Source organism: Thalia democratica, chromosome 3 (assembly GCF_965202585.1).
Source record: "Thalia democratica chromosome 3, ktThaDemo2.hap1.1, whole genome shotgun sequence".
Classification (NCBI taxonomy): domain Eukaryota; kingdom Metazoa; phylum Chordata; class Thaliacea; order Salpida; family Salpidae; genus Thalia; species Thalia democratica.
Window position 1 is genome coordinate 78,442,221 of NC_139167.1, and position 19,134 is coordinate 78,461,354.

The following is a 19,134-nucleotide window of genomic DNA, read 5'->3' on the forward strand; positions in this document are numbered from 1 at the left end:
TAAAACTTTTTTACCATAACGTTTACAAATATTACTTAAAATGTTTACTAATTTGACTACAAAAACAAGTTGGAATTATTGAAAAAAAACTTAAGTTAAGTTCAGTAAAAATGTTAGTTATTTAACAACTTTCTATTTTAACAGATCAACAAATTTTATTTCAAATGTTTACGAAAATGATAAACTTTATTTAATTAATAAAGTTTTCACTTTATTAATAAAATAAAAACTCAAATACTAATAAACTTCATACATACAATTTCAACCACAAATTAGTTTTAAGTTATAATTGCACTGGACATTAGTACAAAAATTTTAAACGTTTCAATTATTTCTACTAATAAATTTACTTTAATTAACTAGAGTATTTGAGCTCCTGATATCTTCATTTAGTGTACTCTAAAAGTAAATACTTTATAAATATTGGAACACTTTTTTGCGTTGATACAAGCTGATACGTAGGAAAACTTTGCTGCATTTTTTGAACTATCTTTATTATTGGATTCAGGTATTTTGAAGATCACATTTCGATAAAAGAACTTTCTGCATCATTAAACTCTGATACATTGCAAGATTTTCTTTGCTGTAAAAAATTTAAAGTTTTTTAATAAAAGTCTTAATTTTTTTTTATCATATATAAGGCTGTTTAACAGAAATATCAATAATTATAATGTTTGTTTTTAACAAACTTAAGTTTTAGCAAAAGTAAAAGTGTAACAGTAAAAGCTTTTACCAACTTCCTTTTTAACTTTTTAGCATGCACAAGGTACTTTGGTGTCACAACATTGCTGCAAGCAATATTCATCGGGAAAAAATATTCATCGCAATCACCAACTGCAATTTTGATGAGACATCCATTGCTGTCTTGATGATACTCTTCATTTACAGTGGTATAGTTATACTTGTGGCAGTAGTGAGTTGGTAATATTCTTTGGGTCGAATAGGGGCTACTGTGCTTCTTAGTAACGTGCTTTTTCGGAATCTAATTAGCAAAAAATATGATTTAATTTCTTAATAAAAATAAGCACGACTGCATTAGGATTGATTTAAAAAACAAAGTAGCCGAACTAAACTCTTTTGAATCAAAAATGTTCTGATATTTTTAAAATATAAAGAAGTCAGAACTACAAAACTGTGTTTATTTTCTGTAAGTAAAATAATTATCACAGAATACAAAGTTTCAATAAATGTAGAACAATATAGATCTGCCTAAAAAACACGAATTAAAAATAATGATTTCTTTTTAGGTTATCCTTGAACTTTAACTTACCATCAGTATTATAGGTAGACATAAACTTTTTATTCTAATGTTTAAATTTAAATTACATATCGTTTAGCTTATAACTACTTGAAATATTTAAGCTAAGTAGTAACATTTTGATTTTCACAAGTTTATCTTATTTTGGAGAACTTAATATAAGCTAATGAACACTTTTAACCACTTAAAAATAAATCAATTTATTTTCAAGATATAAGCGATGAAAGTCGGTGACCTCAATAAGTTCTTAAAGGAAGGTCCAAACTAAAAACATGAAACAGACTATTCCACTAAAAATATATATTTATTTTTTTTAATCAATCTTCTTCAAACTTTCACAGTAGCACATTACGAATATTTAAACCAGTTTAATGCAGACATTTTTTTTAGTTTCGGAAAACAACACATTAAAACATTATAAATTATAAAGAAATGTTTCCTAAAAGTTTACGGTTTCTAGCTCAAAAAGGATTGTACAGATTTTTAGTGAGTTTTAATACTTCCAAGAAAATTAAACCTAGAAACTATTCTGTTCATACGCTTGTATTGCAAACATTTTACAAAAACGTCTGTTTTTAAAAAAAAATACAAAAGTTTTTAATTTTTAAAAAACTGAATAGTTGTTTAAACTTCAAGTTTTTTTATTTGAGAGTCAATGTTAATTAATGTAAAGAAATATCAGACTTCCCTAAATGAACTTAAAATATTAAATTTAAAGGACTAAAAAAGAGTTAAAATTTTAAATTTTATTATTCACGTGCTTAACACAGTTGTTAACACAGGTTGACAAAGAAAAAAAGTGAATCGTCATTAGAATCTTGTCTATTATTAGCGTACATGACGCATTTGCAGCAAAGTTGGAATAGTAGACAACGGGACCAAAAGCGCCGTCTGAAAATTTATCATTAACAAATACATTTGGTTACTTAATAAAATCATTGTTGAAGCTTGTTAGAAATTCTTAAGAAAACAATTCTAACTTTTAAGGTCAAAAACAAAAATGTAAGGCTACATTTTTGACTTCTTAAAGTTTAACTGTTGCCAAAAAAGGTAAAAACAAAATATAATAAAAACAAACAAGTGGAAGATGTGAACCCGTAGTTCAGAATTCCATCTACTTTTGTTTTTTGTTCCGTGAAAAACCAATATATTTTTCGTCAAACTAACAAGTGGAAGATGTGAACCCGTAGTTCAGAATTCCATCTACTTTTGTTTTTTGTTCCGTGAAAAACCAATATATTCTTCGTCAAGTCACGTTCAATTCAAGGAGTTTTCTATGAACCCTGCAAATTCTCACAATTTTAAATCCCTTGCTGAGTCTTTTCTTTGCGAGTACACTGCTAGTGTTCATGAACGACTTCTCAACTAACTTGTAGTCCTCATTGTCCTCACTTAAAACTTCCAAGCTATAAAGAGAATTGTCATCATTGACAAATCTTAAATAACCTTACTCAGTGATTTGTTTTAGTGTCATATCACTTGGTACAATAAAAAATTGAAAATAATAAGCTTTAATACATTTTTAAATACATATTATTTTAACTAAGTTACTAGTTTTGTGTGGTATTTATAGTTCATGCGCAGCTGAGCAAAATTTAGCTTCAAACATCACTTGCAATTTTGAAATATTTAAAAAGATAATAAATTTTGATGACAAAATAAAATTCAATTATTAGTTTTTTAAATCATTAAACCTACTTTATTTGGTAGAGTTTTTATTTAATTTACTAGTATTTTTAGTTCACTAATTAAATAAAAAATAATAATCTTTTACATTGCAATTTAGTTAGTATCAAACTACAATGGTGAAACATTTTTAACGATGTATATCTTATGCATTAAGTTTTAATGTAGTCTACACTTTTGTAGATAAAACTATATATATAATATATATTGTTTAGTTTGCACATTTAGGCACGACAAGTAACTCTAGTTAAGTGTGCAAAACATAATGATGCAATGTTATCTAGTATGCAAGTTTGCATATATATTTGACAGTTTTGAATAAGTAGCAGTTTTAGTTGAGGTTGCATTCTTTTTATCATCAAAAGAGATTTTAGACTTAGTTTCCATTTGTTCGTGTTATTAATTATTTAGTTTAGCTTTCATTAAAAAAATAAAAATTGTTTTATAAATGTTTAAAATGTTATTATTAAGTCATTGGTATTTTTTAGTAAATTATAATGTAGCTTGGTTATTGTAAAACAAACCAACTAACAACTAAAAGTATAAGTTAAAAAAGTTTAATGAAATGAATAATAAATAATCTTGTCGATTTAGTTTTCAACATAGTTCAAATATTAGTTGATATAACCTTTTAAAAATTGTGTTGGATTTGCTCATTGAAACAGAAAAAGTATCATATTAATATAGAATTTTTTGTATGTCAAACTACACTGATGGAATGTTTTTAATAGCTTTCTATGTGTATAAAGTTTCAACAAAGCCTACCTACACATAAAGTGAAAGAGTTAGAATTAAATTATATAGTTTGCTCATTGAAGCAAAATAAGTAAATTTTTAAGTTTAGTGTGCAAAATTTATTGATGCAAGGTTTTCTAGTTTGCAAGATTGTATACATTTAAACTTAAAAGATTTGAGTCAGCAGCATTTTTAGCTGTGGTAAGTTTTATCCTCACAACAGCATTTAGACTGAGTTATTAATTAGTGTTTTTTTACTATTTAATATTTTTTATAGCATTAAAATAGATTTAATTTTTTTTTATGTTTGTGTTAAAAGTTTTATTACTAAGTAATTAGTATGTTTAGTGAATAATACTGTAACTAGGTTTTTGAAGCATTATAATTAATTTTTCACGAAGAAATTAACTAATAATTTATGTGGTAACATAAAATTTTCTTTATGACTTAGTGTTTTTTAATTGTGTGGTATTGCAAAAAGGAAAGTTAAAATTGTTACGTTAAGCTTAAATTACTTGAGTAAACAAAAATTTAAATCATGATTAAATAAATCATTAGTATGAATCTTATAACTAAATCCAAAGCTTAAAAGTTTTTGGTATTTTAACAAGCTTAGTCTTTTTTACTTCAAGCATTCATGCATAGGCAACTTAAAACTTTAATATATTTGCTGTTACATTATTTTTAACTTCTATGTGTTTTTATGATATAATTCTACATGTCTGTTGTAAGTCATAAAATAAATTGAAGTGCAGTAAGTAGAGATAAGTATATTTATTGTACCATAATAACTTACAAAACCTGTTTTTTTGGATTTTTAAACAGTTTACTTCTATTTCCAAACTAAAGTACTGATATAAGTGTGTGGTCTAGTAAAGAGTAAGTAGAGAATATTGTTTTAACCTATTTTAGAGTGTTCTTTGTTAGTCAAAGCTTTTTTAGTAGTTTTTGTTTCATACTTTTGTTAACGCCAAGATTTTTTAAAATAGAACATATTGAAATAGTTAATAAAAACAAAGTTTAAAGGATATCTTAGTTCAAGAAAAATAATCTCTATTGTTTGATCCGACAGGAACTTTTTTTAAATTATATAATTATTATACAATGATGTCTTACTTGTGAAAGTTATTTTTTTAAAGTTTTATAGAAGCAATATTCATTTCATAAAAAAATAATCAGCATAAAAGTGTGTTTTTTGGTTAAATTTATATATAACATTTTAGGCTAATTCAATAACATAAATCTAGTTACTTGTAAACGTTTCTTTAACTATATTCTTAATAGTTTGTAAATTTACCAATTAAAAATCGAAAAATTAATGTAAAGTATACCTTATTGCTATAATAGTTACTTTAAAACAACTCTAGACATTTATAGAGTTTTAAAACACAGTGTGAAAAAGCTTACTCGTTAAGTTTGCTGTTGATTATGTTTTATCCTAATTTGATTTTATCGTTAAGAGTAAGCTTGTTAAAATCGTTTTTTTTTTAATGTAATAACCTTGTAATATCTCAAATCGCAAATATCTTTGTGTAGTGTTTTTTCTATCTTTAGAAAAATGCTTAAAAGCTAAACTGTGCTTAATGGTCATCTGGTTAAGTTAGAAATCAAAAATGTACTAACACTAACAATGTTTATACAGTTTTTTGAATGTTCTGATTGTTTAGTTTTACTTGTTTTACAATTAAAATTAATCTTAGCTGGATTTTAAAAAGGATATGTGCTTTAGTCTTTATATTATTAATTGTTAAAAACTAAGCAAATAAGCTTTAATTAAAATAGTGTTTGAGTTTAAAGTTTCATTCTCATATTTTGTTTTGTTTATAGCGTGAATTATTACTAGAAATTATATATTTAGTTATAAATACCAAATGTAATTGCTTAAACCAATACTGAGTTATTAATTTCGTAAATGATTCACAGCTTAAAATTTATTTTATTTTATAATTTTATACTTCTCATTAACCCCAGAGGGTAACTCATATCTAATTTTAAATTTAAGGCTCTAATTTTAGTTATACAGGTAAAAAGCTTAGTTTCAATAGTTTTCTAATTTGGTAAGGCTCATTAGAATAATTTTTGAGTTAAGGCTTTTTAAAAAATGTTCTTTTATTTGTATGCTAGATTTGTAGGAAAAAAATTGTTATAAACTAAATATTTATTAATTCCTATTATTTGTTGAATTTATTAAAAAATCTTTGCTTTATAATATAAATGAATTATATTTAAATTTAATGTAATAAGATTTATTTACGTTACACAAATTATTAAATAGTTTTGTTAGAAAATTGTAAACATCAACATATCTATAATTTTTAAGTTATAAAAACTATTATTTAGTATTACTTACTTTTTTTAATAATTTGTTTTATATAAAGTTTGGTTACAAGTGTCACCCCACGATTTTTTAGTTTGTTTTAAAAAGATAAACAAATATATTTGATTTTAATTGCTTCGATAATGTAAAATTTATATTTATAACTTAATGTTTTAAAATAACACTAATGTATACTTTAAAAAAATTTAAGGAAATTTTACAAAAATTAAATATCAGGTTAGTTGTATAATTATATTTTGAGTTTTTTATCCTAAACTTTTATCCTAAAATTTTAACAAAGTTTCTAAACAACAGATATTATTTTTAAGATGTCAGATAATCTTAACAAACTATCAATGTGTCCTGATTTAGCTCAAAATAAAAACAACGAAGTTGCACTTTTCAAAGGTAGCAGATCATCAGGAAATATGTCCAAGGGAGCTTGCAATTCTACAATGTTAAACTCAAAGTCTATGCGGAGTAAATTGACGCATTCAAATCTTTTTCGATCAGAATTACCGAGCATCAAAGTATTTGACAGTCAAACTAATATTTCCGTGGGAGAGTAAGTTTATTTATTTTTGTTGTTTAGATATCTTTTTTTTAAATAACCTTTAAAAAATTTTAGTAGCACTCATTTAATATATTTAAATAAAATTGAATTTTTTAAGTAAAATAATATTTAAAAAATCATAATCACTCTCCTTGTTTTCAGAAGTTCTCAGACCTCTAAAACTTCCAGAGTTAGTACTGGCCTGATAAATACTGTTTTCAGATCTTTTCAGCCAGCTTCATATTCCCTTGATTTCGAAAAACTGAGAAGTTTTAAGGACAGTTGTGTTGACTATGTTCAGACTAGTTATAATTTAACGAGTGATACTAAGCCAGTAGGTAAATTGAGACCTTTTAATGAAGCTTGCGACAATAGCTTTGTTAATGTGCCTACCAGTATCTATCCAAATAGTTTGACTGCATTTAAAGGTTTTAGTAACTCGTCTCATAGCGTAAAGTTGAGTGATAAAAATAAAAGTAGAGTTCAAACTGTCAAGACGGTTTCTTCTAAGAAACTGTACAAGATAAAACTTGACAGCAATGGTAGACCTGTGTCGAACAGATCTGATCATTTGCCTTCTTCAAATGTTCCAAAAAGTTCTTTTTTAATGACGAAATTGACTGACTTGCATAATACAACTAAGCTGAAAAAAAGTGGTAAAGACACTTCAGCTAGACAACAAAAAAGCTTCAAAGTTGGTAAAAATAGTGATATTCTTAACAAAAGTGTTAGCTTTTCGTCTAAAAAATCGAAACAGCCGAACATAAGGTATGTAAACGAAAGTGACTGGAAAAGACAACAAAGTATTTCAGTTTCAAAAAGCCAAGTGAATGTATTTGATAATTATGTAAGTAACTTTCATAGCAATATGGTACCGAAACTCTTTTATGTAGAAAAGAGAAATCAACAAAGTAAAAGTACTCCTAAGAATTCTAGAGACGACGAAGTATTTGCATCCTAGCGTCTATGACTTGGACCGAGAGTGAATGAGGACTATTAGAATAAGTTGAAACTGCATAAATTAAAAAAAGTTTTTATTTAACTTATAAGCTGCATGTAATATATTGTTTACATAATGACTAATAAAGTTTTTAAAAAGATAAAAAGTAATTGTTTTTTTTTTGAGCTTGATATAATATAATTCTTTTTAAGTATACGTTGTATATAAACGATAAATTGTTCTAGATATAGATAAAAAGTATGCTCTAATTTTTTTAAAAAGTATAAAGAACCATTTCTAGCACAGACATAATTTTCCAGATAATTTTTTTTATTTGCTCCAATTGAATGTATAGAAGTTTTGCTAAGTAACTTTAACCAATCTGGATTTTAATTTCTTAAACAAATTATATAAACCACAGTTGTCATGCACTTTGACCGTGTTTGATTTTATATTTAGAACTATATTAAAGTTTTACTTAATAAAGTATCCGTAATAAATAAAACATTGTTCTTATATGTATTACAGTAAAACTCGTTTTTTTTCTTGACTAGTTATAATGTAATGAAATAAACTTTATCAAGTTTAAAAAAGTTAGTCCTTTTTTCTAAGTTCAAATTTATTTAACAGTATTTTCACTTTTAAAGGTGTCAAAGCAAAGGTTATTTAAAAAACTTTTTTGTAGAGATATACTCTTGCTGTCATATATTTTAATCATTTTAAACTTAAACTCAAATACTCATTTATTACTCATGTTTAGTTGAGTAAAAGTATTTTCAGTAGTAGTATGCAGCTAGCTGATAAAATTAAGCCTTAAAGTGTTAAGTAATTCCTACTAAACACATGGAGTGAATTATGTAGTATGTAAGAAATATTGTGCATGTATATAACCTGTTGAGAGATGATTAAATTATAAAGTTAGTAAATTTCAATAGTCATTTTCAAAAGTATAAATCATAGAGTCTTTACTTTTGAATTGCTTTTGAAAACTAATAAATAAGCATAAAAAACTGGGACACGTTCAAAATCCACCCGATCAAAATCCACCCAGTAAAATTCGAGAACCGCTTATCGATCGAGGGTAAGGGTTAGGGGTAACAGTTGTAGTGAATAATAAATATAAAATAATGAAAAATTTACAAAAATATTTTAATTAAATTATAAGTAAAGAAAAGATTAAACGTAAAATAATATATATACATAGAAAACATATACAATTAATTTTAAAATGTTTAAAATAGTAGCAAAATTTTCAAATTTTAATTATCGCTTCTGTTAAAAAAATTGCAACAAGCTTTAACAATTAAACAGCCTAAAAAAATTAGCTACGAGCCTTTACAACTTGAATATATCAAATGTTTTCTATAAGTTCTTTTGCAAAGTAACTTTTTTCTAGAGTTATAAAGTATACTAGAGACCGATGATAAATGTTTTTGTAATTAAAAGTTATAACTTTTAAAACAAAAATATTTTTAAAACTACATTACATATTTATATTGAAAGATAACCTTAATTTTTTTTAAGTAGGTTTAAGAGTTTTTATGCATAAGTTCTTTCGAAAATAAGTTACCGACAGTAATAACAAGTAAATAAATGTTGTAGTCACTGTAAATTATTAAAGAATACTTACAAATTGTATTAATTTTAAACAGATGAACTAAATAAATCGAAAGTAACTTTTTAATCATTTACTGATCGTACAGGGATACAACTCTTTAAGGTAAAACAGACTGACTATAAATGGGCTTAAAACTAACTATAATATTCAAATTTAGAAATTGGGTTGATAAATTATACTATACATAGTTATACTTTAAGCAGAACTATAAAATTAGACTTCAATATATTTTGTTTATACTATTCTAAACACACTTTAACAGATGTAATTTAGAAACTTTTGCTTAAATGGCTTAGACAACTATGCAGTAAGTATATGTTTGTTATAGTTAAATCAAAAGTAATGATATGGTATAAAACCGTTTTTTGTATAATAAGCCTAAAAAGTTCTGAATATCTGTAATAAGTCTTGAAATACATGTAAGAGTTACATATATAAGTCATGTTAAGATTGATTTAATTAAGTAAATTACGCAGCAATATCTTATACTAACCTAAAATAAATTTTCCTCGTTAGTAGTTATAAAACAAAGTTTATGGTTACGATAAACTTACAAAAACTTTTTAGACTGTAAAAACGTAAAGTATAAGGATTAAAATGAGTGTAATGTTACATACTTATTTTGTTCTTCTTTATGTTTGGCTACTTTTTAACGTCTTTCAACAAGTTTGGTTTTAAGGATACAAATGCATTTCAAAAACTTTTAGTGCTTAAAAAAATGGAGTCAACTTATTCTATTACAAGGTTTCTGGTAAATAAATTTTTAACAATAAGCACTCATATGATGCTGTAATAACGTGTATCGTAATTTGTGTTTAATGTAGCAAGTCTACTTGTTGCTTTTCTTAAAGTTTGGAAGTAGTGATCAAAAAAGGTATATCAAGGTATCTATTTTTATACTTACACGATAACTAAATCGACTCTCAAAAGTGTTTTAGTTAAATAATAATAAGAAGTAAAAGTTTAAGTAATTTATCAGGCAACATTCTTATTGTATTTAGGCATATTAATGCTTAGTAAAAGTCTGCCTAGAAAGTAGACTCTAAAACGTTAATCAAAATGTATCAAACTATCTACATAACTAAAATTTAATATTTACATACCATTACAATACAATTCAGAGACCTAAATACCATTAAAGTAATATATTGGTTTATCTTGACTGAAACGTTTTAAAAAGGTTACTTTAAAGTAGAGTTTGGGAAATAAAATTTTAAAAAATTACGTTGTGACCGCTGACCGATTGTTTGGTCGTGGTCTAGCTAAGGGGTTGATTAAGTTTTGGTTTTCCCCGTGCCTGCGACCTAGTTATGCGTTTATTAAGATCGTCCAACTATAAGCGTTTGGACTACATTATCTAATAAATTATTTAATTTCACTAGTACAAACGTTCAAATGGAACGCTCATTAAATTTAATGTGTTAGTTTTACTACTAAGCTAATGTTAACGAAACAGTTTTAAGTGATTTGTGATTTATATAGCACAAGTACAAAAACAATGTTATGTGATAAATTAATGAAGGTGACACAGTTCTACCACAACTGACTCGGCGCTTTCGTAAGCTTAGTTACTAATTGTCGGTTGAGACTTATCGACCACTTGGTCAATTCTTCTATCTTACTTCAATATGATAAAATCATTTGCATAAATTATGATTGTCTCTTATGCTCATCCAACAACAACCCGTAGACCAAAGAAAAAAACAACTTTTTAACTTACTAATAAAAAACTTAATGTTTTGTTTAACTCGCTTCTCTTCATTATTATGTCACAGGAAAAAAAATTCTGTAATTTTCCACAAAAATTATTGATAACTCCCTCATAATAATTTTTGGAAATAAGTAGAAGTTTCACTATTTGAAATAATTACATTGCAGCAGACACGTGGCTTGGAACGTTTCTGCAAACCTATGTGCGATAAAACTTGCTTTTATTTCAGCTTGAAAAGACTCTGCTTTCTTAGGTTTTAGTATTCATTTATACTTAGTTATGCACTCCTGTGAGATAATTTTGACATATATGTACTCTTTAGCATTTTTAGTGTCGTGAAAATTAAACGAATTAAATACATCTTAATTGTAACATTTAGCGCGTTAAAGCTTTAGTTTGTCAAAAAGCTCCATTGCATAATTGATTCTAATGGAAGCTGTAGCTTCAAAATGAAAATTAAACAACTTTATGTTACAAAAGTTTTGCATAATTTAATGTTGTTTCTATTGACTACGTTAAAGGTTTGACTTTGAAAACAATTGTTTTTAGTTAAATTGTGATTTTATTATACTTATTTTCAATAAAAGTTTTATTGGTTTACACAACAAGGCAACACATAAAGCAAAATAAAAGTCATAGGTGGTGTGAAGCAAAATAAATTTCCTTGCATACAATTATCACCCATACTTCAACATTCCTTTTTGAAGTATCAACTTAACTGCATATTTTCGAATTAAATTCAATAACGTTAGAGGTACTTTAAATTGCTGTGGTGGTGTTCCCGCTAGGACGTTATCACGCGTCATTTCAGATGTTTTGATTTTTGCAGATTCGGAATTTTTTTGAGCTAACTACGTCCCTGCATTGCAGTCATGCAGTTATAATTTTTCCTTGGTACTTAAACTTTTTGTTGACTTCTTCGTTGTACTTCTAGAAACAAGTAGTAAGCTACTTGTTATGACGTCATGAAATCGGGGTTATAATATTAGTCAGATAGAAATTAATTTCTAAATGAATATGTAGAAACTTAACAACGTTGCAACTAAAGTAACCTAGAAAGATTTGAAACTATAACACACAAAAAAAAGTCACCGCTCGAAAATTTTGGTCAGTTAACCTGATATTTAGAAAGAACTGGTTTTTAATAAATGCAATAAAAAGTAAAATTTAGTTTTAGTTATTTTCTACTTAAGTAAATACACATGGTTAAAATTTTTTTAACTTATAAAGTTATTTTTATGATCTTTATAAATGATTTTTATAAAGTTATTTTTATGATGGTAATTATAAAATCTTTTAATTGATTCAAATAGAGAATATATAATGGATACACAAAAAAACTTTTGTATCAAAATTACTGTATGTTTGTTAACAGATACAAGTAATGTAGCTTTTCCTTTGTTACTTTTAGTGTTTAATCTTTTATGCTTTCGTGTTCAAGAAGGAGATTTATTGTTTTCAATGATTAAATCTTTTATTAGAGTATGTTCTAATGTTGTTACCAGTTGGCTTTCAGCCGACTAATTTTAATAAATGTTTTTAAACTTAAAATCTAAAGTTATTAAAATATAATCGTTTTTTTATTTTACAATTATGAAAACATTAAGATATTAAATTTTGTTTTAAAAAGTTTTTTCAAAAATACTTAAGATTTTTAATTGCTGCTAAAGTATATTGTGTAAAACGTTTTACTTACGTAGTTGGTAAAAATCTTTTGAACCTTACGAGTTAGAATGTTCTATAGTTAATTTGGAATACTAATTACTCTAAACGTAGTTAAGTAAACTACATTGTCTTTGATAAGAGGTATTAAAAAAATTACTCAGATTAAAACAAATTTGAAACACCGAGATATTAACTTATTAACTGAAAGATATAAGTTAATAGTATTTATTCAAAAAATTAATGTAAAAATGTTCTAAAGTAATTAATCTCTATTATCCAATTGCATTTAAACTTGTTTAATATATGAATTAGATAAGAAACTATATAACTAATGTATTTTCAAAAAAAAGTAGTTAAAATTAAATTTATCAAAATTCATAAAATGGATAGAACAAACATAAGTACTTTTATTGGAAAACTAAGAACGAAACTTATCATATTCGTTGAAGTCTTATTTTATTTGCTTTCAATTCTGATTCTCAGCTTGGCTGTCGTTAATTTAACTCTTCACCAAGTAAAAACAGAAGGTTTTAGATTTCAGTATTTTTTTGTAACGTGTTTACTCGTTTGGATTTTAATCAAGACGTTGATCGACTTTTTGGTTCACATGACCGTTTACAAATCATCAGGGCAAGAACGATTGTTAATAACAATGAGAGGAATATTAAAGAAAAAATATACTTTCTTGTTTATAGTGAATTTAATTTGCAGCTTACTTACACATACAACAAATATTGCTGGACTTAACAATCAAAATCTGAATAATTGGAGTTTACTTATTGTCATGAACTCACTCAGTCTTATTGTTCTACACTTGTGTTTCTAATGGGTTGCTGTGTATTCTAATTCTAGTTTTACTGAACTCGTTCAGCGATGAATAACAAACTGGGCAATATTTGATACTTTAACTTTTTAATAGTTTGTATCATAGTTACAGTGTTTTGACAGACTTGCTTTTCAAATGATTAAATGTTTTATTTTGTGATTATTTGTTTATTGTATTTTTTTACGTTAACTAAAATATATGTAAATATTTAAAAATTAACAATAATTAAACTTTAGGTTAATCTTAAAGTTTATGTTAAATTAAACATTTTAAACTTGAAATGTTTGAAACATGCGTTAAAATATTTTCGTACTTCTTGATAAGATAAGTTGATTAGTTTAAAAAAAATATAAATAAATTAATCTTACGCCTAATTTTGTTTAAATTCTTAAAATTCTAAAAATATTCTAACTCTAAAAATTATTTAAATAGTGTAATATCTTATATGAAAAATGTTATAAATATGTTAAATTAACTTAGACTATATATAAAAAAGGTCTTAAGAGTTTTTAATGGTAGTTTTAAAAGTTATACTAGAAACTATGGAACATTTTTTTGAAACTTACACTAGATAACCCTGTACTATACAATACGGGAATTTTGAACTTACACTAAATATTCGCACATTGGGGTACACAGAATTTTAGTTTTGCAATTTAGAGTCCGCAAAACTTGATAAGCTTAAAGACCACTGGTATAGACTGTGTGAAACATGTGCTACATTGCATCGCTTTTGCTTGAAAGTTATTTTAAAATTTATGTAATCTTTTAAACTGCTTGTACTAAAAATAAAAGTTTATGTAGTATAGACTATGTTAACACATAAAACATAGTCAGAAGTATTTCCTTAAATTATATTTAAATAGTTTTCTTATATATTTTAACATCAATGCAACCAACAAATGATTAAAGTTAGAAATTATCTAACAAAATAAATTCAATTGCATTTTATAGTAAAAAAATTATACTCCTAAACAATAACACTATCAATTGTATACAATTACCAAATTAAAAATTGCATAATCAAGTAAATACTTAGTTAGTAATTTTGGTATCTAGTTACTATTTGATTATTATTCATTCATTGTATATTGTAGTCGTTTTTTATTTTTTATTGTAAAATATAAACTAAACACTTAACTTTTATTCAAAAACGCATCTTATTAAATAAAGGTGTTGAATAAGAAATTCTAAATTTAAAATTTTCTCATTAATACTTTGTATTTTATTTAATAGCATTTTATACAAATTAATTCATATTGTAACTATCTGTATATAAATTATTACACATAACCTAGATACTTAGTTTTTCTAGCTTTGTTTATACTTTTATATATATCCTATCTCTTTTTTCAAGGGTATTTAAAATGCTAAGATGAAATAGCCAAAAAATTAACTCATTTAACGTCTTAGTAAAATTAAAATGTGTTAAAGGTGAAGTTGCAATGTCGAGTAAAGGTATAAAATTTGAAAATCATTTAAAATGTTACTTTAAAGAAAATAAACATTATGAATCTATATTGTGTTAGTCAAATAAAGAGACGATTTGCAGAAAAAAAACTTTTAACTAGAAATGAATTAAAAGTTGTGACTTTTAATGGTCCCTAGAAAAATATCCGTAAAAGGGTATAATCATTCATATACATTCTCAACAAAAGTGTAGTTATTTCTAATCATATTACAAACTTTGTATTTTTTTGTGATCAACTTTTTTTAGATTGCAATTCATAAAAATTTTTTGTACGTTATGTGTATATAAATATAGCCACCTTTCAAAGTAAAATTCTCGGAAAATTAATAAATGTGCATCAATTTAGTAGAATGTGTTTATTTTTCTTTGATAAATAATGAGAACTTCGAAAACACAACATTTACACTAAAAAAACAAAGCATAAGAACATTTATTTGTAAACTTATAACTCTGCAGTTAATCTAAAAGATCACTAAATTAAAATAACAGATTAATTTGTTTTAACATTTCTAATAACTACATTGTATTTAATTTCTGTATCTTATAAAACTATCATGTAAAAGTAACAAATGCGTCGGCAGCAGTTCGCTGCTGACTAGCTATAATTTACTTATTTTTATTAAGATTTAACTAAAAAAACTTCTTTTTCTATTTATTATTTATTTATTTGGGTAAGGTGGGTTAGGGTATAGTGTATAAATTTTTGGGTAAGGTCGGGTAAGGATAAGGGTATATATGCTTTTATTGTACTGCTGTACTATCACTTTATTTCATTTGAATAATATTATTTAAATAAAGAGTTTCAAAACCTTACAAGTACAACTGCAGCCGACCCGTAACAAGTTTATCTTTTATCACGTTTTATTTTAATACACAGGACTTGAATTACATAAGTTGGCTTTAAATGTGGTTAAAATAAAAAATTATAGTTTTTTCACATACTGTATGAACGAAACATAAGAAAATTACTTAAGATTAAATTTTAGTTTTTTAAATAGTTAAAATAACACAATATGGTTATTTTACTAGTTTACTGCTTGCGTCAAGGTAGACTGCAATGATAAAATAGGTTAAAACGAATAAAAAACGGTGCCTGTAAAAGACTTATTTATGTAATTTATGTTTAAAAAGTAAACTATAAAAAACAAAAATGACTAAACACAGTTTATTTATATTGAAGTTTTAACTATCAGAATGATAATTGGATATTTTTATATCTTGCAACTGTTTTTACAAGGAGTCATTCTGTGTTGCCAGTTAAAAAATAGTTCTTTGTAGATTTTAAATTCAATATTAAAAGTGTTGTTCATAGTTAACTACAAAAGTTACCTTAAATAATTTTTTTTTAATACAGCATACATATGATCTGTTTTGTTTAAGCAGAGCCCACTACACGTCTTGTCTCTTTATAAAGTACGAAAAAAAGCTACATATTTAGTAGAGATAGACATAGAAAAGATTAACTCATATTTACTTTGCTTCTTAAAAAAATTTGTAGCAGTTATTAGTGAAACAAAAATAAATTTAAAATTGTGTTGCAAACTAATAAACAGTTGAACTAATCTAATAGAACATCAAATAGCTTATAGTTGTGATATGTTTAATACTTAGTTAAATTTCTCTTATATCTCAAATACCGCTAACAGGCTTAATATTTAGGTTTTAGTATTCTCTTCCATTGTAAATCAGCATATCTTATTAAAGGGGCTAGTACCTTACTATATAAATAGGCGGATTTAAAATATTTTTTTAAGCGGGACTGTTTTTAAAAAAGTCTTTTTTGACCTATATTATGAAAGAAATTGTAGTAAAAATTATAAACAAGTAATTTTCAACCGAAAATTTATTCAAACGAACTATTATAAACCACTAGTTGTTATTCTTTGAAAATTTAGAGCTTAGTTTAAAGTTTTGACCACAAAAGCTGTTTTTAAATAAAAAAATAAGTAAAGGGCACATTAAGGACCGCAGTTTGCAGACATTAAATTTAGTTTTGCACTTCTATATTTTTATCAGAATAAGCATAGGCTATTAGTAATACAAGACACGTTTGAATAAAAAACTTTTGTTCCAAACATTTAAACAATATTTTAATAACAACTGCTTAAATATACAATATATCTTTTTTGACTATTCAATAATCAAAATATCTAATAAGTGTCATAAAATTTTAAGATTAACACAAAATAGAGTTCATAATTAATAAAAAACTAAAAGTAAAATTTACTTTTAAAATAATCATTTTAACAAGTTAAGTTGGTTTAATATTTTAATTATTAATACTTTTCGAATTAAAGACACTGGTACTCCTTTATAAAACTTTTTTTTTCTTCAGTATTTTCAGTGGTTTTTTTTTCTTGCAATGAGTTTCATGTTGTTAGACTGGTTTCCTGGAGCTTATGTCTGAGCTGACAATAGTGGATAAAATTAGTAGGTGAAACGATTTCATCAACAGCATTTGCTCTTAAAATAGACTCAAATATTTTGTATGAAACGTAGTACTCAAAAGCTACAGACTTAATTATATGCCAAAAGATTACCATTTACATTTAAATATTTTTTTTTCTTTTTAATTTTTTATCAATTATTTTTTGTACTACACTATATATAGTGTACTACACTTATGTGCCCTTAACTAAATACATGTAGTATTTTAACGAAACAGTTTATGACTAGAAAGTTTGTACAAACATGTCTTATATGTAACCGCTTAAGCAAAAAAATAAGTGTTATGCTTAAAAAGATTAAAAGACAAGCTTATTCTGAACTCAAAACTTTAAAAAAACGTTTGTTTGATAAGTGTGTACAAAACTCATACGTAAAAGATTATTCTGCTAAATACACAAACCTCAATGTTGTTAATGTTTTTACAGGTATAAAAATATATAATTCTTAAAAATTTTAAAATAACTAGTCGCTTAAAATTGATAACGAAAATAATTTATGAAACAAAAAATTTTTGTATAAGTTAAAATCGTGATTGTTGAACCATAAGTTAAAACTTTTCAAATAATGATTTTAAAAACATTATCATAAATTGTCAAACTTCATTTGATGTGGATTTTTTAACATCAAATCACTCTGAACTTGATGACTTTTACCTACAAAGGATTAAAGTATAAATTTAGTTTTTTGTTTGTTTAATAATTTATGTTTCATTTTTAGTTTTAAAAGTGAAATGTTTTATATTACTATAAGGTTAACATATAAGAATAACAAGTTATCTTTGTTCTTGTTTGTCGTTAACATTAACATCTAAAATTATAGCTAACTGATGTAATTAAAAACATACTTTTAAGTAGCTTACACTATCAATTTATGCTATGTTTACAGTAACCTCGCGCATCTTTAATAACTCGTGACGTTACGCACTCTCGTTTAGTTACGCATTTTAGAATTCTAAAAACTTTAAAAAATAGAAACTTCATATTTTTCAATATTGCACAAATTAGGTTTATTCTATATTTTTGATTTAAAATATGTTTTTAAAGGCTAACTCACCTCTCTATATCTTTAAACTTTGTAAACTTGTGTTCCTTGACTAATTGATAAAAATTTAGTTATATCTCAGTATATCAGAAATTTTGTTAACAATAATAGACTAAATTAAAATTCTTAAAGAAATATGACTGTTTCAAACAATGAAAGAATAATGAGTGTTTAAAATATAAATAAATAATACAGCACTCTTGCCTTATATATGAATAAACATCTAAAAAAGAAATCTAATAAAACATAAACAATTTTTATTAAATATTTTTCCTTTATTATATATATTTTCTTCAATATAATAAATCCATTACAGCACCAAATGCATTTTTTTGTAAAAGGCTATAGAAACAAATTTTAATATAGACACCACACCATATTTCAAATACTTACTAATAAATTGAGTTTTCTAAGTAGATTAGAATTTAAATATTAAGTATCAATAAGTCACATATAAATAAAGATAAAATCTAATTATCATTAAAATTACTAAAAAATTTTTACAAGTATTATTATTTTATATAAATTTAATCCTTTTTTTGATATATGTATAGTTTTATCTTTAGTTTTCATAAATATAAATAAAGTAAACAATTTGTTTAAAGTAGGAAAGTCCCCAGTCTACTTTTAACTACAAGCAATATCAAAATACTGCCATTATAGTAAGTACATTTGGTACCTCTCGTATCTTTACGATCTCTCGTATCTTTACGCATTATTTCTGTGGACACAATGTGCGTAAATAAGCGAGAGTTTACTGTATATAAGTTATACTTTTTAAATTGAAATTTAAAAAGAACTATATTTAATACAACGTGGTTTTTTGCTTTAAAGTTTTATAAAGTACGATATGGGAAGTTTTAAA